General features: G+C 37.7%; 1 protein-coding gene and 1 non-coding gene across 4 annotated transcripts in view; one reads left to right on the top strand and one right to left on the bottom strand.

Annotated features, from left to right (window-relative positions):
* The window catches only part of PDE3A (phosphodiesterase 3A), an 842,956-nt gene that overhangs the window by 523,149 nt on the left and 294,463 nt on the right, over nt 1–25,344 (bottom strand). For all 3 annotated transcript variants that reach the window (XM_060024385.1, XM_060024386.1, XM_060024388.1), the window contains 3 exons: nt 11,953–11,994; nt 11,353–11,391; nt 7,176–7,361 (listed from right to left, as the gene is read on the bottom strand). The gene's annotated coding sequence lies outside the window, so the exon portion shown is untranslated. The remainder of the gene's footprint in view (nt 1–7,175; nt 7,362–11,352; nt 11,392–11,952; nt 11,995–25,344) is intronic.
* On the top strand, nt 17,536–17,638 carry LOC132434702 (U6 spliceosomal RNA). Its single transcript, XR_009521415.1, has one exon. It is a non-coding gene; the product is annotated as a U6 spliceosomal RNA (small nuclear RNA).

The following is a 25,344-nucleotide window of genomic DNA, read 5'->3' as shown; positions in this document are numbered from 1 at the left end:
TATGATGACTTCTGTTTTGTACATGTTGAGTTTGGGTACCTGTAAACTAAGTCCAAATGTTCAATATGCAGGTGGACACATGGGTTTCTTTTTCTGAGCCAGAGAGACCCATTTGAGACTTAGCAGCAGCACAGGGGTAGTGAATGGAGACATGAGTGCAAACAATTTAACACAAGGAAAGTTTGGAGAGGAGATTGCTTAGAGTCGAAGTAAACAGCACCAGCATTTAAGTGCCACGGAAAGGCTGAAGATCCAGCACTGCAGTGTTAAGAGAGATAAGAGGGATGAGTAAACAGGCAAAAGCATTCCAGAGGAGAGAGTAGTTCAAAGTGATGAGATTCCAAGTAGAATAAGAAGGTCCTTTTGGATTAATAACCAGAAAGTTTTTGATGAGAATTCTGAGTGTGGTTTTAATGGAAAATGAGAATGTTATCCCTTTAAAGTCTCTGTAATCCTTATATAAGTATGATTAATAGTATTTTTTAAAGTTAACATTAAAACAAAATTTCATTGCCTAAACCCTGCTTAACATTATTCTGAAAAGAGAGAAATAAAGCAATGTTACAAATTTTGCTTAAGTCTGAGTATTTCTTCATAAACACAGTAAATGAGCAATTCACAGCAAGGCCAAGGGATTCAACGTATTTTTAAGAATCAGACAAGAGGTGTTGAAATCTGTTTCTCATGTTGGTTTGAAAGCAGTGAGAGTAATGCTGATAAATGAAGAGGGAAAGCTTGCTGCAGTGAAGTCCTTGAGCAAGAGGGCTGAGATCAGATGCACAAGTAGAAACACTGGCCTTTGATAGGCATGTGGATGATCCTTTCACACTAACAGGAGAAGGGGAGTAATGGGCACAGATATAGATAGATTGTTAAGTGTGATTCTAGGAGTGTGCAGTGGTTCTCTTCTACTGGCTTCTATTTTCTCAATGAAATAGGAGCAAGGTCATCAACTCAAAGTAGGTAAGAGAGGAAGTGTTGGAGATTTGAGCAGAGAAAAGATATGAAATAGAAATCTAGCATAGTAGGGAATGAGTGGTACAGAGAAATGTTCTAAGATTGTGGGCAGCTAAGGATATATACATGAGGGTCTGTGGTCATAAAGTGGGAGCAGTCGGCGTGATTTTGTGTTGTTTCCAGCCACACTCAGCTGGACATGTGCTGACCAAGTGGAACATTGAGGATTATGCCTGGTAGGCACACAAAAGGATGGAAAAATAAGGACATTATTTATTTTAGTAAATGACAATTGAATTTATGCTGGATAAGGAGGAAAATGAGAACTTGAAGGAAATGAGAGATAGTAAAAAGCTGGTAGATTCATCTAGAGTAGAATAATTTAAATTATTTTTTCAATTTATTTATTTTTCAATGTATTTATTTTTGGCTGTGTTGGGTCTTCATTGCTGCACACGGGTTTTCTCTAGTTGCAGAGAGTGCGGGCTACTTTTCGTTGCCGTGCATGGGCTTCTCATTGCAGTGGCTTCTCTTGTTGTGGAACACTGGCTCTAGGCAGGCAGGCTTCAGTAGTTGCAGCATGTGGGCTCTAGAGCACAGGCTCAGTAGCTGTGGCTCATGGGCTTAGCTGTTCTGCGGCATGTGGGATCTTTCTGGACCAGGGCTCAAACCCATGTCCCCTGCATTGGCAGGCAGATGCTTAACCACTGTGCCACCAGGGAAGCCCTAGAATAATTTTTAGAATTGGCATAATCATAGAAGTAAACTAGAAAGATGAGAGGTTGTGGTCAGAAAACAGTGTTTGAAATTGAGATTATGGAGCAGTTTGGTTTATTGGTGATGACAAGATTTAAGTTATGATCAAGAAGGAGTACAGGAGATGTTTAAGGTAGAGTGCAGGACCAGAACATTAGAGGAAGGGAGACTGAGGAATTGAGAGGCCAGCATATTTGAAGGATTGTCTATGTAGATACTGAAATTGCTACAAAGAATGAGAGGAACAGTGCTGTGCACAGTACCCTTGAGCGTGAAATTTAGACCTTCAGGAAATGAGGAAGAGGGACTTAGGGGTCCTACAGTTGTCTCCAACAAGGTGAGTTAGGATGTGGTTTAGTTTGATGGATTTAAAGGTAGTGACTTTTAGGGTAAGAGGGAGACACAGAAAAGTAGCGATAGAAAACAAAGTGAATCGATGCTGTTTCGGTGCCATGGTTGAGGGTGTGAGGAGGGCTCCTCTTGAGAGAGCTGCAAGAGAATCCTCAAGTAGAAACATATGGTGGGTATCTTCCCTGCTCTAGACCATATTTCTCTCTCTCTCCTTCCTCTCACTTTCTCTTCTCTCTCTCCCTCGTTTCTCTCTTCCCCCACCTACACACACACACACACACACACACACACACACACAAACTCCCACACATACACAGCTGCTTATAAACACACACATCAGGTAATGCCATCCCTTACCTTCTTTTTCAGGTAACCTATCATCATAAATATTAAAGGTATTAGCACCAAATCCCTGTTTTCTTTTTCCTCCTTCATCTGATTCTTGCTGATTTCAATATCCATTTAAAATGTCCATTTTAGACTCTGGTTTTTCAGTTCCTTGACTTTCTCGATTTCAGTGATCTTATCTGCCATCCCACCTGAGTCATCCACTTTCATTGTTAAAACCTAGATGTTGTCATTGCCGATCACTGCTGTGGCAGATACTAATGGTTGGCTAAGAGCCTTCCCAACTCCGCCTAGCCAGCAGTACACATCTACAGTGGAGAGTACAAAAGGTAAGAGCTTTTCCCAGGCTCTCACTGAATGGGGTCCCACATGGTGACCTCACGAAATATAAATGCAAGTCCACAGGTACTGCGTCTTTCATTTGTTCCTTCTTCTTGCCTAGAACACAGACGTGACCTGGAGATGCAGCAGCCTACTGGCAGCCACAAAGTGAAGAGTGTAAGGATCTAACGATCTAAGGCTCAAAGCCAGAATACTGAGAGTGGTGGAGGAAATCAGAAAATGCCCAAGCCTTCTACTTCTGGTTGTGGTTTAGCTTGCATCAGTCTAATCATCCATCTGAGAACGAGTAGAAAAGCAAACTAAGTTGCTGGGGGGAAAAGGCAGAGAAGAAAAGACTTGAGAAGTCAAGGTCCCTGGAAAAATAGAAGCCACCAGTCAAGAAATACAACAATCTCAGGTACGATAAATATAAAGAAAACCACAATGAGACACATTAGAGTAAACTTACTTAAGACCAAGTGCAAAGATAAAGACCTTAAAACCAGTTAGAGAAACCAAACACACTACCTTCAAAGAAGCAACAATAAGAATGATAGCTGACTCCGCTAAATAAATAGAAGCCAAAAGAGAATATATGATGTATTTTAAATCACTGAAAGATGATTGCCTAACTTGAAATCTATACCCAACAAAACTATCTTTAAAAACTGATATTTTAAATCTTTAAAATGTTCAGATAAAAAAATTGATAGAATCTGTCCACAGTAAATTTGGGAAGATACTCAAGGAAGCTCTTCTGGGAGGCAAAGATTTTAATAGAGAGAGATAGAGAGAAAGATAGAGAGAGAGAGAGAGAGAGAGACAGAGAGATAGAGAGAGATGATGGATAGATAGCAGTATAAAGGGTTAATATATACAGCATATTTATATAAATACTGTATAAAACAATAATAATATTGCCATGTAGAATTTAAGATGTTTGTAGAATTAAATAAATGATTATAATAGTACAAAAATTTGGAAGGAGGAAATGGAGTTATAGTATTTTAAGTCCTTGAATTTTCTGAAGTTGCTTAAGTATCAATATAAGAAAGTTTCTATTAAGTCAAGAATTCATGCTGCAATAGGTTAACCACTGAAAGTAGAGTTTTTAAAAAATGCAAAACTAATAAGCTCATAGACAAGAAGCAATTGAATTAGGAAAAAAACAAGTAATCCAAAATAGACAAGAAGCAGGAGAGAAAGGAAAGTAGGGCAGGTGAAATTAATAAGAAACATATAATCAATTCTTGAGCATGAAAATAAATGCTTCAATTAAAAGACAAAATTTTCAAATCTGACAAAACCCAAAACCTAATGCATGCTGCTTTCAAGAGACACACGTTAATTATAATGACACATAAAATTTTAAAGAAAAAAATTTGAAAGTTAAGCTATGCTAATGCTAACTTAAAGAAAACTGTTATGGCTACATTAATATCAGATGAAGCAGAGCTAAGACAAATGCATTCTTAGAGATAAAGAGGGTCACTTCAATGATAAAACTGTCAATCAGCTAGAAGATAAAATAATTCTACGTTTTTATTCATTGAATGATATAGCCTTAAAATAGGAGAATTTTTAAGAGAACTAAACTCAGAAAGACAAGTCCACAATCATAATGAGAGATTTTAACATAACTATCTCAAAATGATACAAAATAAGCAAAATAAGCACATATAAGATTTGAACATGTAACAAACTGGACATAATTAACATATAGAACACTGTACACAACCAACTGCAGAATATACATTCTTTTCTAGTTTACGTAAAACCTCTACCAAAACCAAATATATCCTGGGCCGTAGTTAAGATGAATTTCAAAAGACTAACATCATACAAAATATATTTTTTGACCACAGTGAAACTGAGTTAGAAGTCAAAACAAAAAGATTAAACAAATATTTTAAAATTACTCAGGCATTAAAAAAAAGAATGAAATAATGCCATTTGCAGCAACATGGGTGGACCTAGAGATTGTAATATTGAGTGAAATAGTCTCACAGAGAAAGGCAAATATCATATGATATCGCTTATATGTGGAATCTAAAAAACTGGTACAAATGAACCTGTTTACAAAACAGAAATAGAGTCACAGATGTAGAAAGCAAACATATAGTTACCAAGGGGGAAAGGAGAGAGGAGGGATAAACTGGAAGATTGGGATTGACATATTAACAATTAAAAAAATGTTTTAAAATAAAATTAAGCAAAACTCTTAAATGACTCTTATGGCAAAGAAGAATTCACAGTGAAAAATTAAAATAAATGGAATAAAATTAGAATAATGGAAAGACTACATCCCAAAGTTGTGGGATGCCCCCAAAGCTTAACTAAGAGCGGTGGCTTGCAAACCTTAGCCCACATCTGGATCACCTTGAGGGCTTCTTCAAACACAGGTTGCTGGACCCCAGCTCTAAAACCTCTGATTCATTAAGTCTGGGAAAAGATGAGAATTTGCATTTCTAACAAATTCCCAGGGGATACTGATGCTGCTGGTCCAGGAACCACAACTTACACTAAGAGACTACAAACAACTTCCTGACATAAATAAATACAGTTTTAGAAAAACACAACTTACCAAAATTAACACAAGAATACATTTAAAAGGTGAATAGTTTTACACTTAAAATTTTGAATACTTAATTTACAAACCTTTACACAAAGAAAATTCCAGGTCCAAATGGCTTCACTAGGGAATTCTTCCAGCCACTTAAGGAAAATATTATACCAATCTTACACAAATCCTTTCAGAGAATAGAGGGAAAAAAACCTACTCAAATTCCTTTATGCGCTCAGCATATTATTAAATGAAAACCTTAGAAGGATACTACAAAAAAGGAGGAAAATGTAGTCTAATCACTCTCAGAAGCATAGATGCCAAATCTTAAAAGTAGGAAAATAAATATGTAAACAAACTGTATCTATCACTATGTAAAAGAGAGAGAGAGAGAGAGAAGGAAAGGGAACAAGAGAGAGAGAGAGAGGAGAGATCTAAGCTGATGGCCAACAATGAGTTACTATACCAGCCTTGGATTGTCTATTGGATTTTCTACCTGGGGACTTCTTGGTAAGTGACAAAAGTAAATTTAACATTTACCCATCTAGCCAGTCTTAGGTTTGCCATTATATGCCACTAAATGATTTATTGATACTACTCTATCGCCTACAAAAACCTAATCTAAGCATCCAACCACTACCTCCTGTATTTCTAATACCCCAATTCCAAAAATTGTGCATCCCAACTTTGAATGAGGTCCATTAACTTGGACAATCACTTACCCTGGTCCATCACCATTGTCATTTCCTTGTGTATAATCTCAACACTTTGACATCCAACCTCTCTCTCATTCACAGAACCCCAACTCTAGTTAGATTAAATCTCTGCATACTTCATGATTATACATGAGTGATTCATATGGTTGACTAAGAACCAGCCAGATTGCTAACCCATCTCACTTTAAACTTCTAACCATGAGCCTTCACAGTTGCCCGGAAAACTTAACATTTGCTCATCAGTTAATTCTCCCCTTCTCCACAGTTTCACAGCTATTTCTCCTTTTTTAAACATCCAATACTTATCCCTGCCTTCCTCACTCTCAGCTAATGATTCCATACTTTACTATGATAATAGAAGCACTCAGAAAATAATGCCCTCATCTTCCCCCACCCAATTTACCAAACATATCTGCAACTGCAACTGTGCAAACCCTGTCTTGCTGTTGGTTACACCTGCACTATCACACAAGAGCTTCACAGCGTCCCAGATCAAAATCAAAATAGGAGGAGGCTTAGAAAACGTGCACTAGAGCAGTGTTTCTCAAGAGTGGTATGCAAAGCACCACCTGGGAACTTGCTATAACTGCAACTACCCAGACCTATTGAATTAGAAACTGGAGGGTGGGACCCAGTGCTCAGGGTCTGTCAAGCCCTACAGGTGGTTCTGATGTGCACTGAGGTTTGAGAACCACCGTTCTAGAAGGGAAAGATCAATTATGTTGTTTTAATGCCTGCTCAAAACAGAGTAGTGTACAATAACTGCTTTATTTTTAAGGGGGGAGGGGCACATTTAAGCACACACTTTTTTGACTTCAAGAAGTTGAAGAAAAATTTAAATTGCTTCTAGGTTCTAACACATTATTTTTCTAGATGAAACTGAAGCCCAGTAATGTGCCCAAGTTCATATAGCTAGCCTTGATTCTGCTCTGTATTAAGGATGCGTAATGGGCAAACCAATTAACTTCCTCCTAAAATAGAGAGTTGATTTCTACACATCTATATTAATATCCTAGGGCTGCCATAACAAATTACCACAAAGTAAGCGACTTAAAACAACAGAAATTTATTCTCTCATAGCTGTGGAGGCCAGAATCCAAAATCTAGGAGTGTCAGGAGAGTTGGCTACCACTGGAAGTTCTAAGAGAGAATCCGTTCCATACCTCTCTCCTAGCTTCTGGGAGTTACTGGCAACCCTTGATGTTCCTTGGCTCGTAGATGCATCTGTCCAATCTCTTCATCTGTGTTCTGTGGCATTTTCCCTCATATGTCTATCTCTGTGTCCAAATTTTCCTCTTCTTGAAATCTTGCCGTTTGAGACAACATGGATGGACCTTGAGGGCATTATGCTAAGTGAGACAAGTCAAACAGAGAAAGACAAATACTGTATGGTATCACTTACATGTGAAATCGAAAAACGCTTAACTCATGGAAACAGAGAGTAGAGTGGTGGTTACCAGGAGCTGGGGGTATGGGAAGTGGGGAGATGTTGGTCAAAGGGTACAAACTTTCAGTTATAAGATGAGTAAGTTCTGAGGATCTAACTCACAGCATGGTAATCATAGTTAACAAGAGTTCTGTATTGTATATTTGAAAGTTGCCAAGAGAGTAGATCTTAAATGTTCTCACCATAAAAAAAGGTAATTAGGTAAAGTGATGAAAGTATTAGCTAATGCTATAATGGAAATCATTTTGAAACACGTATGTATCAAATCAATACTTTGTACACCTTACAGTTAAACAATGTTATATGTCAATTATATCCCAATAAAGCTGAAAAAACTCCAGAAAGCCCCAATTTTCCTCTTCTTATAAGGTCACCAGTCATTTGATTAGGGCCCACCCTAATCCAGTATGACCTCATCTTAATCTTCCCCGAAGACCCTATTTCCGAATAAGGTCACATTCACAGATACTGGGGGTTAGGATTTGAACATATCCTTAAGATAAAGGAAGAATACAATTCAACCAAGTAAATCTTCCTTTTACATTTCAAAGACTATGGAAGGGGGAAAATGAAGTAAAGAATTTGCCCCAATAGAAATCCAGATTTGTGCAATCCTCTGTGGACTCTGTGAAGCACCAACTCACAGCATCTTTGGCGCTTAGGAACACTGCCTGTCACCTCAGCACACCCCATATAAGAAACGTTGTGTTTCCTGCTGCACCAAGCATGCTGATTCCTGGAATCTGCCTCCAAGACTGCCACTGCCCATGGGACCATCCCAAAGTGAGATGCTTCCTCCCATCCCACACTGTCAGACCTACCCTAAGGCCACAGTTTAATTCCAAACCTAAAGAGAAAATAAAATGGCATAAATTTATATTATTTCATTTTATAGTGTACAAAAATTTTAATGATCTCAGTGATAGGAATGCGGTACGAACATGTTGGTATGATTAATGATCCTTATTTTACTTTATAAGAAGGCTGACCAAGCACTTTACAGCTACGAGTAGAAATGAGAGCAGCTCTGCCCAGTGTCTTCTTTGCTTGTTTTTGCATTATTAATTTTTCTCAATCTATTGTTTCTTAGTAGGAATCTTTTAGAAACACTTGTCAGTTTGGGGAAGGGTTAGTATAATTACGACCGGATATTATAATCCATAAATCCGCTTCACTGGGTACAGGTATCAATAAACTGTGATACATCCCAATACAACTCCTATGTTGTGAAATGCCTGCTGTTTTTTCAGGATGTGTTGGGAAATGTACATCACGTATGATTGTCTCTTGTACACCCAAGTGAAGAAGCCAGGACCAATTTGTATATTTAACATCAAATAAAATATCATTTTTTGATAATAAATATTATATAACTATTTGATTAAAATTGTGTAAGTGATTAAAATTCTTACAATTTCTCCCTATTTCAATAGCTCCCCTTACACACCCATTTTGAGAACACCAATACAGGAAACATCAACATCCATCTAAAAGAAGCATCCAATAAATCCTCTTGTAGTTCTTCAATGCTCCAACCGCATCTCAGTTACCCTCTCTTTTCTTTTGCCATCACCAGCACGTCCATCTGACCTCAAGCTTCTGTGCTTCTAGATTGCTTGATGAACTATTATTTAAAACCTAATGTTATATTTCATAGAGAAAATCAGTCTCTTTATCCTTGTATCACACCTCTTTCACCTCTTCACTTCCTTCTCAGTCCAGTATAAAAGAGGCAGCAAAGTGTGTGGGTTAAAATCTAGGATTCGAGAGTCAGACAGACCTGGGTGTGTGACACTGAGAGAGTTGCTTGACTTCTCTGAGCCTCAGTCTCTTCGACATGGAAAGTGGGGATAAAAACAGGAAACGCTAGTCTTCTTTGGAATATTAAATAAAATAATGTATGCAAACTGTCGTCCAGAAGGCTTGTGGTTCTAAAAATAGAGTCGACTGTAAGAAATGTTTCGCATAGTCAAGGCGAATGAAGTCTGGAAGTATCCAGTGCATTTAGCAGCATAAGATAAATGTGCTGTAGTAGTAGCATTATTATGCCTGTTGATTCCTTTGTTGTTTGTTCATCCCTCTCTAGACTCTGTACCATTCTATCACATCTGAATGTGGAAACATCATTCAAATGCTGACACTTTGTTACCGTCTGCCCTCCTTAAAATCTTGTCCTTCCCTTATTGAGCCCTGATACTTCTCTAGCTTTTGATGATGGTTTTCTGGTTCCTATATGTTAACTCTCCCAGCTTCAAAACTGAGATCTCAATTTGGACACTATCAATGGTCCAGCATTAAAGATACTGAGGCACAGAAAAGAAAAAGGAAATACGGGGGAGTAGGCTGGAGTAATCTATATCCCGGAGTCTATCCCCAGGGCTGCCACTCTATGTACTATATTGTTTTTAGGATTGGAATTTAGCATCGTTAAAGAATTTGGTTCAGAAAATAATAAATGTGTAGTGGAGAACCAAACTGAGGGCTCTATTTCTACATGAATCAGGCGATCATGAACTTGACAACAAAACATGCTCTGTAGTCATCTCTCATGCGGTGCCCGTGGTATCTTAGGTCCAAGTCATCTGTAGCTGGCCGAACTAGTTTTAAGGACAAAACTTCAGTTTTGAATTTTCGGTTAATTTGTGCATTCAAGGCTTGATTTTGAATGCATGGTTCTGCTGGAAATTTAGGGACATGTGGCTTAAACTGTCACTTTGAGTGACACTTTCTCATATATATGCTCCTGAAGTCTCTATAGATGTAAACCGCAGAAATGGAACAATTAGAGCAGTAGTTGCTGAAGCACACAGGAAAGTTTCTCCACCAGCTATTCTCATTTCTCTGGTTTCCATGCAGTCCCCCAGCACCCTTTCATCTTACATAAGGTTGTTTTCCTCAACTGGTCAAACTTTGTAAGTCAAGCAGCATTTCTGTGAAGCCAGCCATTCTTTCCAAGGTTCTAGAGATGAGATAAAACTAATAAAAGCAAAACCTCTGCATGAAAGACACCTCCGGTACACAAAATAGCAGTCTTTGAAGTTTATTGGAAACATTATATTTTATATTACTAGAACCCAGAATAGAAGTTTGAGCATTTAAATTGAGCTTCTAAGATTCTATTAGAGGATGATTTACATTTGAAGCATCTAGGACATTTAATTTTACAAACTTTGAAGCCAAGAAAATGTTCTTAGGATTTATAGCTTGGGGAAAAATACATAAAAGTGGTAATAAAAGGAAATATTCCGTTTATACTTTCTTTGGGATTACGTATAGAGTTACATTTTGATGGTCTGCCCAGAATTTCAAAACCTTGGATGTATATATCAAAGGTACTCCGTACATGCCTTTTTCTTTGCCTCTATTACTTCAGACCCTCAATTTCCCTTGACCTCAAGCAGAGACTGAATGCCATTGATTTCTTGTCTGCAACATGCATACCAGGTTATCACGATCAGACCTGAATAAGAAATCTTCATGTTTTCTCAAATGCCAAATAGACACAGCCAGCTTAGAAGACAATTCCACTTGAGACGACAATGGCCAATTATGAACCCAATGGCTAATTATGAACCCAAATTCCTTGTGAAACATGGCATCTGATGTAGAGGAAAACTGAAAGGGGTCATTTCTCACAAGGTGGGCAGACATTTATTTGTATTCAGTTGCTTGCAATTCCTTTCAAGTTCTCACCTCCTTCTTACATTTTAGGCTCCAATGCCCTGGAGCACACACTTTTAAGAGTCTAGTTACTGCTGAACAAACCAGGAACACTGTGCTTTGTGAACTGTTTATATTATGCATGTTTACACATTCCAGCATTATGCTGGCTTTCAAAACATGTAACATATTCAACACATCCTAAACTTGTTCTCTTTAATGAGTTAAGATACCTTTAAATCCTCCAGTGACATGAGTCATAGCAAGAAACACTGAAAAAAGAGGAGAAACGAGCATAAATTTCACTCAAGCAGCCCTTGTATCATATGCAAGAAAGGCCAACATGTTATTATTTGGGTATTGCAAAGGATAAAACAAATTCTTTTAAAAATTTTACTAGTAAATGTAAAATGCAAAACCATAAAACTCCTAGCAGATGACCTAGATGACCTTGAATACAGCAGGAACTTTTTAGATACAACACCAAAGATACAATCCATGGAAGAAATAATTGATAAGTTGGGCTTCATTAAAATTAAAAATCTCTGCTCTCTAAAAGACAATGTCAAGGAAATGAGAAGACAAACCACAGACTGGGAGAAAACATTTGCAAAAGACACATCTGAAAGAAATGTTACTCAAAATAAACAAAGAACTCTTAAAAGTCAACAACGAGAAAGTCAACAACCCAATTAAAAAATGGGCCAAAGACCTTAATAGACATTTCACCAAAGAAGATATATGGCTGGCAAATAAACACATGAAAAGATGTTCCACATCATATGTCATCAGGGATATGCAAATTAAAACAACAGTGGGGTATCACTACATACCTATTAGAATGGCCCAAATGCAGACACTAACAGCACCAATTCCTGGTAACAAATGAAGCAAAGAGAACAGTCATTCACTGCTGGTAGGACTGCAAAATGGTACAGCCACACTGGAAGACAGTTTGGCAGTTTCTTACAAAATTAAACATGCTCTTAACATATGATCCAGCAATTACGCTCCTTGGCATTTACCCAAAGGAATTTAAAACATGTCCACACAAAAACCTGCACATGCATGTTTATAGCAGCTTTATTCATAACTGCCAGAACTTGGAAGCAACCAAGATATCCCTCAGTAGGTGAATGGATAAATTGTGGTACATTCAGACAATGAAAATAATATATATAATACATATATTCAGCACTAAAATGAGCTATCGAACAATGAAAAGGCATAAACTTAAATACATATTACTAAGTGAAAGAAGCCAAACGACTACAGGCTGTATGAATCCAAGTGTATGTTGTTCTGGTAAAGGCAAAACTAAGGAGACAGTGAAAGAATCGGTGGTTGCCAGGGCTGGGGAAACAGGGGAGGGATGAATAGGCAGAGCTCAGAGGATTTTTAAGGCAATGAAAATACTCTGTACCATCTTATAATGACAGATACTTGTCATTACACATTTGTCCAAACCCATAGAATGTACAACATGAAGAGTGAACCCTAATGTAAACTATGGACTTTGGATGATTATGATGTGTCAGTGTAGGTTCAGCAATTGTAACAAACGTACCACTCAGATGGAGGGTGCTGACAACAGAGGAGGCTTAGCGTGCATGGGGGTAAGGAAGGGGCAATACAGGAAATCTCTGTACCTTCCTTTCAGTTTTGCTGTGGATCTAAAACTGCCCCCAAAACTAAAGCTATTAAAAATAATAATTAAATAATTTTTTTAGAAACAGAAAGAAAAAAGAGCAGGGAGGAAATGAGTGTTCTAACACAATTCCTAACAAAATTCTCTTGTGAAAGCATTTCTAAGTTAATGTTCTGTACAGATGAATTAAAACTCTGCCCTTGACAATCTGAAATTCAACGAGCTTAAAATATATAATATTTTTTCATTATAGTTTCCCTCTAAAACTGTCACTGTATTCCCTGACATTTAAATTCAATATCTAGGCTCAATCAGTAGATACGGATGCATTTGAGATCCCTGAATCACCTAATACCTAAGTGCTCTAAACAGGTGTCTGCTAAGAAACACGTAATCCATTTAGTGGAGGCCTATAATATTTGTTTTGTTTTCACAGATGGTGTTGGATTATTGAAGCGGAAATATGCCAAGAAGTTTTCAGAGTACCTTTCCATTTAAAAAAGTTGGACTTTGCATTATTTAAAGCTATGATCATTTAACTTAGCTCTAATCCTCCAGTCTGACCAAATCTATTATTTTCTATATCTCCTAAATTTCAGGTTTCCTGTTACTAACCCCTGCATCATACAAAAAGTTTCAGGGAGGAAAACATATCATTCACTTTCAAAGTGTTTAGTCTGTCTCCTTATCTTTTTCTTTTCAGAAGGCAGGCAATAGACACTAGTGTGTTGAAACAGAGTTAGGAAAAACAAATAACGGTAAACCTACTACTGACTGTTGGACCGTGGGGAAGTCATTTAATTTCTCTTTATTTCAGTTTAGTCATCTGCAAAATAAGGTAATAAACTTGTTCAAACGACTAAGTTTTTAAAGGGCAAACGTGTTAAAGTAGTTCAGGATTTGCTAGTCTGTTTGTTGAGAAATAATATAAATTCAAAATATTATCATTATTTACCTAATCATATACAATATCTACCATGGGCCTTTTAGTTACCAAGGGTGACAGTGTTTGTTGTAGAGTAGGAGTTGCACAGTGAATTCAGCTCTTTCATTTTATGATCTTGAGCAAATTACACTTGTGTTTCTTCGGCTGCCTAGAACCTGAACTACTTTTTTATACCTGGAGAATGCCTCATCGTATACATTGTTGTTGAACTCTCTCCCACTACAGAACCTGAAAAAAACAAAAACCCACTCCTCTGCCTTTCACTACTAGCACCTAGGGTATTGGCACAGAACCTAGGCTTCTCCAAATAGATTCTTCCACCGGAGACTCTGAACTCGGATTAAATGAAATAGGCATTGAGAATAGAATTCATTTTGTCAATGGGAATGGCAGTGGTGGGGATGGGAGCTCTGGGAGTTTCCACAGGGCTGTTCCTACTAAATGGTGCTACTTTCTTAGGCGAGGGGCTGACATGGGGATTCAGCTGGTTGTTCATGGTATCTATCTCAACTTTATACTGAGGAACTGGGAGAATCCAGAGGACGAACTCAGGGTGTGATATTTCATATCAAAATTCCATTTATCATGTGACCCTTCCAAAACCCTCATTCAAACAAATGGACTCAGTGGTGTTCTAAGTTCCCAGCAATTAGATTTAGCTCAGAGCTGGTACAATTAAGTCCAAAGAGATCTGTGTATTTTTCAAGCTGTCCTAGTACACTAGGGAGGCTGGAGGACATGTTTGAGGTAGGCTGAAAAATGGCCCCTGACAATATACTCCACATCCCAATTCCCAGAACCTGTGAAAACAATGGCCCTCTGTATCCTCTGTAACCATGGGTTCTATATCCATGGGTTCTGCGTTCACGGATGCAACCAACTGCAACTGAAAATATATTTTTTTAAATCCTGAAAGTCCCAAAAAGCAAAACTTGAATTTACTGCTCACTTGCAGCTACTTATGTAGCACTTACATTATATTTACAACTATATACATAGCATTTATATTGTATTAGCTATTATAAGTAATCTTAAGATGATTTAAAAGATGTACATAGGTTAGATCCAAATATGACACCGTTTTACATAAGGGTCTTGAGCATCCTCAGATTTTGGTGTCTGCAGGGTTGGTGGGGATGGAATTAATCCACCACAGATACCAAAGGACAAATGTATCATCTTATACGGCAAAAGATGCAATTAAGTTAAGGCTCTTGAGAGGAAGAGTTTATCCTTATTTTTCTCATGGACCCTAAATGGAATCATAGGTATCCTTTTAAGAGAGAGGCAGAGGGAATTCTGAAACAAACATACATAGGAGAGAAAACAATGTGAAGATACAGCAAAGAGAGATTTTCTTTTAGCATCTTTATTGGAGTATAATTGCTTTACAATGGTGTCTTAGTTTCTGCTTTATAACAAAGTGAATCAGCTATATATATATACATATATCCCAATATCTCCTCCCTCTTGTGTCTCCCTCCCACCCTCCCTATCCCACCCCTCTAGGTGGTCACGAAGCACCAAGCTCATCTCCCCGTGCTATGTGGCCGCTTCCCACTAGCTATCTATTTTACGTTTGGTAGTGTATATATGTCCATGCCACTCTCTCACTTCGTCCCAGCTTACCCTTCCCCCTCCCCGTGTGCTCAGGTCCATTCTCTATGTCTGCATCTTTATTCCTGTCCTGCCCCTAGGTTCTTCAAAACCATTTTTATTTTTAGATTCCATATATATGTGTTAGCATACGGTATTTGTTTTTCTCTTTCTGATTTACTTCACTCTGTATGACAAACTCTAGGTCCACCCACCTCACTGCAAATAACTCAATTTCGTTTCTTTTTATGGCAGAGTAATTTTCCATTGTATATATGTGCCACATCTTCTTTATCCACTCATCTGTCGATGGACACTTAGGTTGCTTCCATGTCCTGGCTATTGAAAATAGAGCTGCAATGAACATTGTGGCACATGACTCTTTTCGAATTATGGTTTTCTCAGGGTATATGCCCAGTAGTGGGATTGCTGGGTCATATGGTAGTTCTATTTTTAGTTTTTTGAGGAACCTCATACTGTTCTCCATAGTGGCTGTATCAATTTACATTCCCACCAACAGTGCAAGTGTGTTCCCTTTTCTCCACACCCTCTCCAGCATTTATTGTTTGTAGATTTTTTGATATTGGACATTCTGACTGGTGTGAGGTGCTACCTCATTGTAGTTTTCATTTGCATTTCTCTAATGATTAGTGATGTTGAGCATTCTTTCATGTGTTTGTTGGCAATCTGTATATCTTCTTTGGAGAAATGTCTATTTAGGTCTTCTGCCCACTTTTGGATTGGGCTATTTGATTTTTTGATATTGAGCTGCATGGGTTGTTTGTAAATTTTGGAGATTAATCCTTTGTCAGTTGCTTCATCTACAAATATTTTATCCCATTCTGAGGGTTGTCTTTTTGTCTTGTTTATGGTTTCCTTTGCTGTGCAAAAGCTTTTAAGTTTCAGTAGGTCTCATTTGTTTATTTTTGTTTTTATTTCCAGTTCTCTAGGTGGTGGGTCAAAAAGGATCTTGCTGCGATTTATGTCATATAGTGTTCTGCCTATGTTTTCCTCTAAGAGTTTGATAGTGTCTGGCCTTACATTTAGGTCTTTAATCCATTTTGAGTTTATTTCTTTGTATGGTGTTAGGGAGTGTTCTTATTTCATTCTTTTTATATGTAGCTGTCCAGTTTTCCCAGCACCACTTATTGAAGAGGCTGTCTTTTCTCCATTGTATATTCTTGCCTCCTTTATCAAAAATAAGGTGACCATATGTGCATGGGTTTATCTCTGGGCTTTCTAACCTGTTCCATTGATCTATATTTCTGTTTTGTGCCAGTACCATACTGTCTTGATTACTGTAGCTTTGTAATATAGTCTGAAGTCAGGGAGCCTGATTCCTCCAGCTCTGTTTTTCTTTCTCAAGATTGCTTTGGGTATTTGGAGTCTTTTGTGTTTCCATACACATTGTGAAATTTTTTGTTCTAGTTCTGTGAAAAATGCCATTGGTAGTTTGATAGGGATTGCATTGAAGCTCTAGATTGCTTTGGGCAATATAGTCATTTTCACAAGGTTGATTCTTCCAACCCAAGGACATGGAATATATCTCCATCTGTTTGTATCATCTTTAATTTCATTCATCAGTGCCTTATACTTTTCTGCATACAGGTCTTTTGTCTCCTTAGGTAGGTTTATTCCTAGGTGTTTTATTCTTTTTGTTGCAATGGTAAATGAGAGTGTTTCCTTAATTTCTCTTTCAGATTTTTCATCATTAGTGTATAGAAATGCAAGAGATTTCTGTGCATTAATTTTGTATTCTTCTACTTTACAAAATTCATTGATTAGCTCTAGTAGTTTTCTGGTAGCATCTATAGGATTCTCTATGTATAGTATCATGTCATCTGCAAACAGTGACAGCTTTACTTCTTCTTTTCCAATTTGGATTCCTTTTTTTTCTTTTTCTTCTCTGATCAGCAAAGAGAGATTTGAAGATGCTGGCTATGTGGCCAAAAGCAAAGGAATTATAGCCACAGAAGCTGAAACAGGCAAGGAACAGATTTTTCCTGTCAAGCCTCTGGAGTGAGCACAACCCTGGCAGCACCTTGATTTAGGCCCTAGTGAAACTAATTTTGGACTTCTGGCCTCCAGAACTGTGAGAGGATAAATTTCTGCTGTTTTAAGCCACCATATTTGTGGTAATTTGTTACAGCAACCACAGGAAACTAATATACAATCCATTATTACATCCATAAATACAGCAAATGTATTTTCTAAAATATTGGCTGAGTGATTGCTTCAGCAGCACATATACTAAAATTGGAACAATACAGAAATTAGCATGGCCCCTGACAAGGATGACATGGAAATACATGAAGCTTTCCACATTTTTAATGCATATTCAGATGTTAACAAAAAATTCAAAAGAATGAAGAAAATTATTAGCTGAAATGGAAAATGAAAATAAAAAGCCTAAATGTCAAATATATAGGTTTTGTCAAATAATTTATAGTAACATGAAAGGATATAAGGCAAAAATGAAAAGAATAAATCTAAAGAAATAGGGGGAAAATCTTCCTTAATTAAGACATCGCTGTATCAAGGCCAACGTCCTTTTCTGAGAGCTTCATCATTACTGCCTGATGATCCACAGGATGACAATAAAATAGGAGGCATCCTAACTATACTTAGATATAAAATGAGGTGGAATGGTGATAAGAACACTAGTTTTTCGGGATGTAAATGAATGAGACACAGGAAAATGGTTGTTGAGACACAGATAGGAAGAACCACCAATTTGAGAAACATCGGAATGACTAGAGGTACAGATAGCTTCCAGAGGGAATTCTGATTTAATTTGCATTCAGCAAGCAGCTCATGACAGCCCCATGTACTTTCCCACTATAACACATCCAAGACAGTGGTTCTCAGACTTTGGTTGGAATCAGAATCATCTAAGAACTTGGTATAAACCCAAAGGCTCAGGCCTACCCTCTTCAACAAGCCTGCTCTACTGTGTTCATCATGAGTTCTCCAGCATTTGAGAACCAGGGATCAGGGAAAATACACAAAAGGCAAACTTTAATGTCATTGGCAGCTATGATTAATCCCCCAAGAATGTAACAGAAAACTTAATTCTTTTCCCTCACTACCCATTCAGATCTGTCCTCTGAGGCTAATTCTAAGCAGAAATCTAAGCAGATCCCATGACTTTTCTGATCACTCTCAGAAAATAAAAAGTTCTCTGGCCACCTTTAGTCACAAAACGTTTAATTTTGATATTTAAATGATCACTCCCAAGTGATACTCCAGACTCCATACTTCATTTAAAACTCCTCCCCTCCCCGCTCAGGCTAAGGAGTAGGTAGGAAACCTAGCGTGGGGAGGTTTCTAGTTCCCTCCTTCTCATTCACTGCCCTTTATCCCATCAGCAGGCTGGCTCTAGAGCTTCCAGATTTCGAGGAGACATATTAGAGAGAGGTAAGGCCCAAGAAAGTTCTCTCTCGCTTTTTTTTTTTTTCTTTTTGCGGTACGTGGGCCTCTCACTGTTGTGGTCTCTCCCGTTGCGGAGCACAGGCTCCGGACGCGCAGGCTCAGCGGCCATGGCTCACGGGCCCAGCCGCTCCGCAGCATGTGGGATCTTCCCGGACCGGGGCACGAACCCGTGTCCCCTGCATCGGCAGGCGGACTCTCAACCACTGCGCCACCAAGGAAGCCCGAAAGTTCTCATTTAATAGTCACCAGTATAATCTGGCACTGGTTTTCCCTGGCTTGGCTGGAATCTAAGGCTGATTCTTTCTCCTGGAGTGTGCTTGTACTTTCTATGGAGCCCTGTCACTGGCAGTGGGATCCCCCACTGTTGCTCTCTTAACACAGGTGAGGTCTCCTCTGCCTGGACATCTATGACTTCACCCTGAATTTCTGAGGCCAATTCCATTCTCTCAAGCGCCTAACGCCCTCCAAGGTAGCTCCACTTATATCTCTCTCTTCCATGTGGCCCTCAAGAGTCCCCAGGAAGCCCGAATGAATTCTTCCTTCCAAAGACTTCTGGCAATGGCAAGCTGTTCCTAAAGCAGCCAGACTTCAGGCTTTTCTAGCAAGAGTATCAGTGCCCCAGACCCCCACACACCAGGCAATCTCTTTAAAGGGCCCCCTTGAATCCCCTCTCATTCGGCTTGAGGGGAAATGGAAGAGACATTTCATAGCACTCCAAATCAAATGATCTCTACTTAAAAGACATACAACTGAAACAAAACAGCATGGAAGAGTAAAACAGAAAAAAATGGGTGACAGTGCATTAGGAAGCATCGAGAAAAATGAGACAAACAGCTATATTAATTTGAACAAAGTAGAACAGAAAGTAGATTTAAGCACGGACAAAAGAGGGTCATGAAAATAATAAGAGGTAAAACTCATAAAATGTATCAAAATACATGAAGAAAAATTCTTGGCATTTAGTGATAATTTGACATAGGCATAATTTAACACACATTTCTCAGCCCTTAACCAATTTTATAGAATACATATGATGATATAAAAAATTAGAATAATAGAATTCAGAATTTTATATATATCAAATTTTGTAAACCTTTCAATAGAAAGTTAACCAGTGCACATGACCCTTCAAAAACAATATATACCCTGTGAAAAAAAAAAATTCCAAAGTGTCAAAAATATGCTACCTATAGTCTCTCTCTACAAAAGAATAAAACTAGATATTTACAGAAGAAATAGTAAAGAAGGATCCTAACTATTTAAAAATTCAAAACCATCCTCTGAAATACTGGACCAAAAAAAAATCTACAATTATAAACTATTTAGGAACTCACGATAATGAATGATCTATACCCAAAATGCACAGGAGATGGTCAAGGCAATGCTCAAAGGTAATTTTATATTTTAAAATAGAAATTTAAAATAATTTTAAATGAGTTATTTGTCCTTTATCATAATCTTAAATTCATGTATTTGGGAAAAATCCATAGAAGTCTAGGGAAAGAAAATATTAATAATTTTGAGCCTTTGGACTATGATGCTGAAAAAGAAAAAATACCTACTTTTAATTTATTAAAAAATACTGGCTGCTTAATTTATGCTTGGCATTTTTCTATACATAAAATAGTGAACAAGTCACAGGTCTTGTCCTCAAGAAATTTAGTCAGTAGAGAATGAAGTCATTAGATAACTAGAATACAGGAAGTACCAGGAGTTCTTTGATAGTAGTAAGTCCAATACAAGGGGCCAGGGAGTAGGTAGCTGCACCATCTACAAGCCATAAGGTGACAGTGAAGGTCTTATGAGGGACCGTAAGACCGTAAGATACACAAACGAAGTCCTGAGAGTAAAAGGCATTATCCATCAGGGAGAGGAGTGTGGTCAGCACAGAGAGAAGCATGTGGAAGGAGAGAGAACAGAGTGCATTAGGAGAACTGAAAATATTCAACACTGATAGACAGCAAATGATGAAATTTGCTCTTGGAGAGGTGAGCCTGGACCCTATCCTGGAAAACCTCACAGGAAATGTTAGGGAATTTCAACTTCATCCTGAGAAGGGATGAAAGTAGGGGTGTGACATAAGAAGAGATACATTTTAGACATATGGCAGGATGGGGGTATGGCACGCTATCCTCTCCTTTCTAGGGTGAAACCCATGCCACACTAGGAGCAGAGGGGCTCAGGAATCTAGTTAGTAGAGCCAGGCATAGATGGGAGATGAAGTCAAGCAAGGAAATGGACACTGAAAACCCAAAATGATGCACAGGGAGCCAGAAACTGAATACTAACAAATACTGACTTCTTAAAAAACAGGAGATCCAAAAGTGAAGGGCAAAGTAAAAGCAGCCGGAGAGAAGGGCACAAAGGAAGGATACCAAACGAAAGGAGAGTGGAGGTGCAATACTAGAACATCAACAGAGACATTATAAACTATCAGAACTGAGGAAATTGGCAAAGCCTCCATTGGTAATATTAGGGAGAATAATTTCAGTAGAGAGTTGCACCACACTTCTACTGGATTTCCTTTATGGTCAATTGGCAAGCTACCGTTTAGAAACTGGCCATTCAGTCCTACTATGTAACTAATTCTCCAGTCAGTTAAAAACGCATATTATACTCCCATTCCCAAGATGCCCAGGTAGGCTGAATGCAAATACTTAGAATCCAGGTTGTGATTCCTTGGAATCACAGAGCAGTGGTTACTCTACATAAGGACTTTCAACAAAACAAAACAAAAGCTTTATGGGAAGCTTCAGAGTAATCTCGCAAGTGGATCATTAATTTGAATAATACTGGAAGCTTTTAATAAAATAACGTTAATTTCCTTAATGTCATTTCTAGCAATGATGGTGACATCATATCAAATTATAACCAAAGCAGTATATGTTAGAAGTGAAAGACTTGAATCCAAAATGTGAATTATGGGAAAGTATGAAATTGCATCATAAAGTTCTTAGGGGGTGTGATCAGTGAAACATCACTTTCTCTCCACAGATTAGGAAATCTCTTCCCAGCGCCACTGAGCCCTTCTGATTCCATCAATTTGGTTACGGATTATTTCCCAACATCCATCGATGGCAACCACTAATATGTTTCTCCATGGTATTTTAAAAGTAATCTTAAGGATAAAGTGGAATGGGAATGAGTCATCTGCGCTTGCTGTAACAATCGGCCAATTCAAAATGTTAAGCGCCAGCTCTGTTATTACGAATATCACATAAAGTAAATCAACTGCCAAAACTGATTATGTTGATACACTCATAGATGAAGTTAGAATTTGCAGAATTTCAGTAAATTGAAGTTCTAGGATTAAATTTGCATCTAATTAGCTTTTCAGTCATTCATTCAATCAATCATACACCAAATATTTATTGAGCATCTACTATGTGCCAGGTCCTTTTCCAGGCGCAGGGAGTAGAGTGAACAAAGCAGACAAAATCGTATTCTCAGTGATCATCGTCGTGTTGCTTTCTCTAAGTATTCATTTCTGAAATAAGAAAAATTCATTACGTGTGAAATTTTGAAGAGGTGTATGTTCTTTGAAAGCTTTGGAAACGCATCTGTGATATATTTTTTCCCTTTTTCCCAAATCCATTTAAAATATTTATCATCTCTGAGAAAAAAATGAAATAATGTTTCTCTTTTGAAGGCAAAGGGTCTTTAATAAAATTTGTTTATTGTTTATGAGAAAGAATTCTAAAAACAGCACAGAATTGTTTTTAAAAACTTTTTAAAAAATTATAATTTTAAATTTGGACTCTGTCAGCCAAATACTTGATTCACCAGCCACCTGAATATTGGAAAACTCAATAATCTCCAGATGTTTCTCAATTACACCAAGAATAAGACAAAGTACACGTCAACTTTTGCAACTTTCACAGCTCCCTCCTAATGCTTTTGTTCTGCTTACATATTTTGGAGAATTATTCATCCTTTTGCATATTCATGAGTGGTGTCATATAAAGATACGGCAGAATTGAGAGCTTTTCATAACGTTTTCATTTACTCACAAGATAAACTCATAAACTTCTGTGATTTTCTTCTTTAAATTCCACAGCTACTTCATTAAATTTCCTGAAATTTCATGACTCTGTTACAGGCCAGGTCATATATTTTATTGTGACTTGCTGCAGAAAATTTTTACATTCTATGTAAGTTGATCCTCATCATTTTTTCTACTTTGATGAAATTTAGGAGCTTTTAATTAGGATATATTTTGACATTTTCAGTGGGTCTCATATAGACTTAAATTGTTCTTTCCTTACAGCTTTCTCATAATATATTATTAAATAAGTTGAGGAAGTGATCTCATTTACCGTGTTGATTTTTTTTTCATTTAGTATCGACTATATTCCCCTTGGTAGGAATCTACCTGTAATTCATATATTGAAATATTTCTTGTCTTTCATTCTAATGTAATCAATCAATCATCTGATAACTCAACAAACATGTATTTAACCCTTACTTTGTTGGAGGCAGTCTTCTAGGTGCCAAGAATATAACAGTGAACAAAATAATTCCTGCCCTCATACAGCTATTATGCCCTCCTAAGAGTAAACTTTTTTAATGAAATGTATTCTTTTAAAGATAAAATTTAGTTGCACTCTTTTATTCAACCTCTTCTGAGTAAAGGTTCGGTCCTTTATGAGCACAGTTTTCCCACAAAATAGACTTTAAAATCACAATAATTTAAAGTATATTTCATATCTTTCTTGTATTTTATTTTTCCAGGGCTCTCTTTCCAACACCTTGTGTTATAAACGGCTCTTCTTATAACTAAATTGTTTGGTAAAATCATTGGCACAAACAGCAGAATGCTCTATAGTTTTACCGTTGAAAATATGAATATCAATGGTTTTTTTTTTTTTTTTTTGCGGTACGCGGGCCTCTCACTGTTGCGGCCTCTCCCGTTGTGGAGCACAGGCTCCGGACGCGCAGGCTCAGCGGCCATGGATCACGGGCCCAGCCGCTCCGCGGCATGTGGGATCCTCCCGGACCGGAGCACGAACCCGAGTCCCCTGCATCAGCAGGAGGACTCTCAATCACTGCGCCACCAGGGAAGCCCTCAATGTTTTTAAACACTCAGTATTGTACCTTTATGTGTGAGATAATTTGGGTTGATAATTTTGTGGCTGAGATTGCAAGTTGTCCCCAACATACATTTCACTCCCTCTTCCTTCATAGTTGAAGCTTGCCCTTTTTGGGTTCTTCTTTTTCACTGGCTGGACCATAGACCAGACACTGAAGCTTAATCAACCATATGCGACCATGAAGTGGAAGCGACCATATGGTGTCTATGGCCCAGCAGCAAGAGAGAAGGCATTTGGATCCCTAATGATTATGCAGGTATCATGCCAGCCCTGGACAGGTTGCACTCAGATTCTGTTTGCCTGAAAGAGAAAACCCCTGTGTTGCTCACAACATTGTCATTTGCGAATTTCTGTCAGTTGCAGACAAATCTAATCCTATGTGATGCATAGTCCATAATGTATTTTCATAAATTTAACGGTCTTGTTCACTTTGTAAAATCACAGTAAAAATTGTGACTTGTGTTTCACAATTTGTGTAACGGAGTTAATGTAATTGTTGCCATTTTATCACTTTTCTCAGAGTTAAATTTTGCCTCCCCTCACTTTTCTGGGAAATCAGGATTCACATATTCCCCACTCTTCCTTTTTTCCCCCCTCTGCTTGGTGCTGTCTTAGACATGAAATTGTACAAGGGGTTCACCTTCATTTTCTAACCAAGCGCTTGTACATTAAATACTAGATCCATCATGTGTCATGCAACTATCACATGATGCTGACTATTTTGCCAGATTCCAGGGATTTACAACCACTGCTTAATTGCTTGAGAGCATTTTTAATCCAGGGTGGTTAACATTACTTCAATGGGGACATCATTTAACTGGCAACACTGTTGAATTACAAGCAAAAGCAAGCCTTGCACCAGAGACATCAAGTCTACCAAAAAAATAAATAAAAGAGAACGAAACCATCAAGTTTTAAAAGCTGATGTGAAAAGTGCCTTATTTAATTCAAATAAACTACTATAAAATAATACTTTAAAACATGTAAATTAAGAGCCAAGCACCTAAAAGTGAAGATAACATCTAGCTGAGAGAGAGAGTTTATATTCTGTTGGATGGTGGGATTAAATAACACGAAGACTCAAAATATACCTATGTATAAAGAGATTGGTTCCCAAAACAATTTTGAAATATTTACACCATCTCTAAGGGAATGGCTGGAATATGAACAAAGTACCCTGTTTAAAAGAGCTTGAAAGAGCATATCTATTGTCGCAATTAATTTATTACCTGACGTGTTGAAGAAATTACAAATGTAGAAGTCTATGGTACTAGATAAGTCTAGACCAGAAATTATATTACAATTTTTGATTATCAATAAACAAAACTGTTTAAGAGATTCACATGGGGGAAAAAAAAGCTTTTAGTTTGGATGCAACTGAGCAAAAGTACAGCCCAAACTTTTTTTTTTAGCAAGACAAAATAGAAGTTCAAGTTACATATTAAATCTTGATTTTGACTCAAAATTTTAGGAGGTTTTAATAGACTGCTAAAGCAGCATAGCAAGTGTCATA

Source organism: Delphinus delphis, chromosome 11 (assembly GCF_949987515.2).
Source record: "Delphinus delphis chromosome 11, mDelDel1.2, whole genome shotgun sequence".
NCBI classification, from domain to species: domain Eukaryota; kingdom Metazoa; phylum Chordata; class Mammalia; order Artiodactyla; family Delphinidae; genus Delphinus; species Delphinus delphis.
The sequence above is the reverse complement of the archived record's forward strand: the minus strand, read 5'-3'. Positions and strand labels throughout refer to the sequence as shown.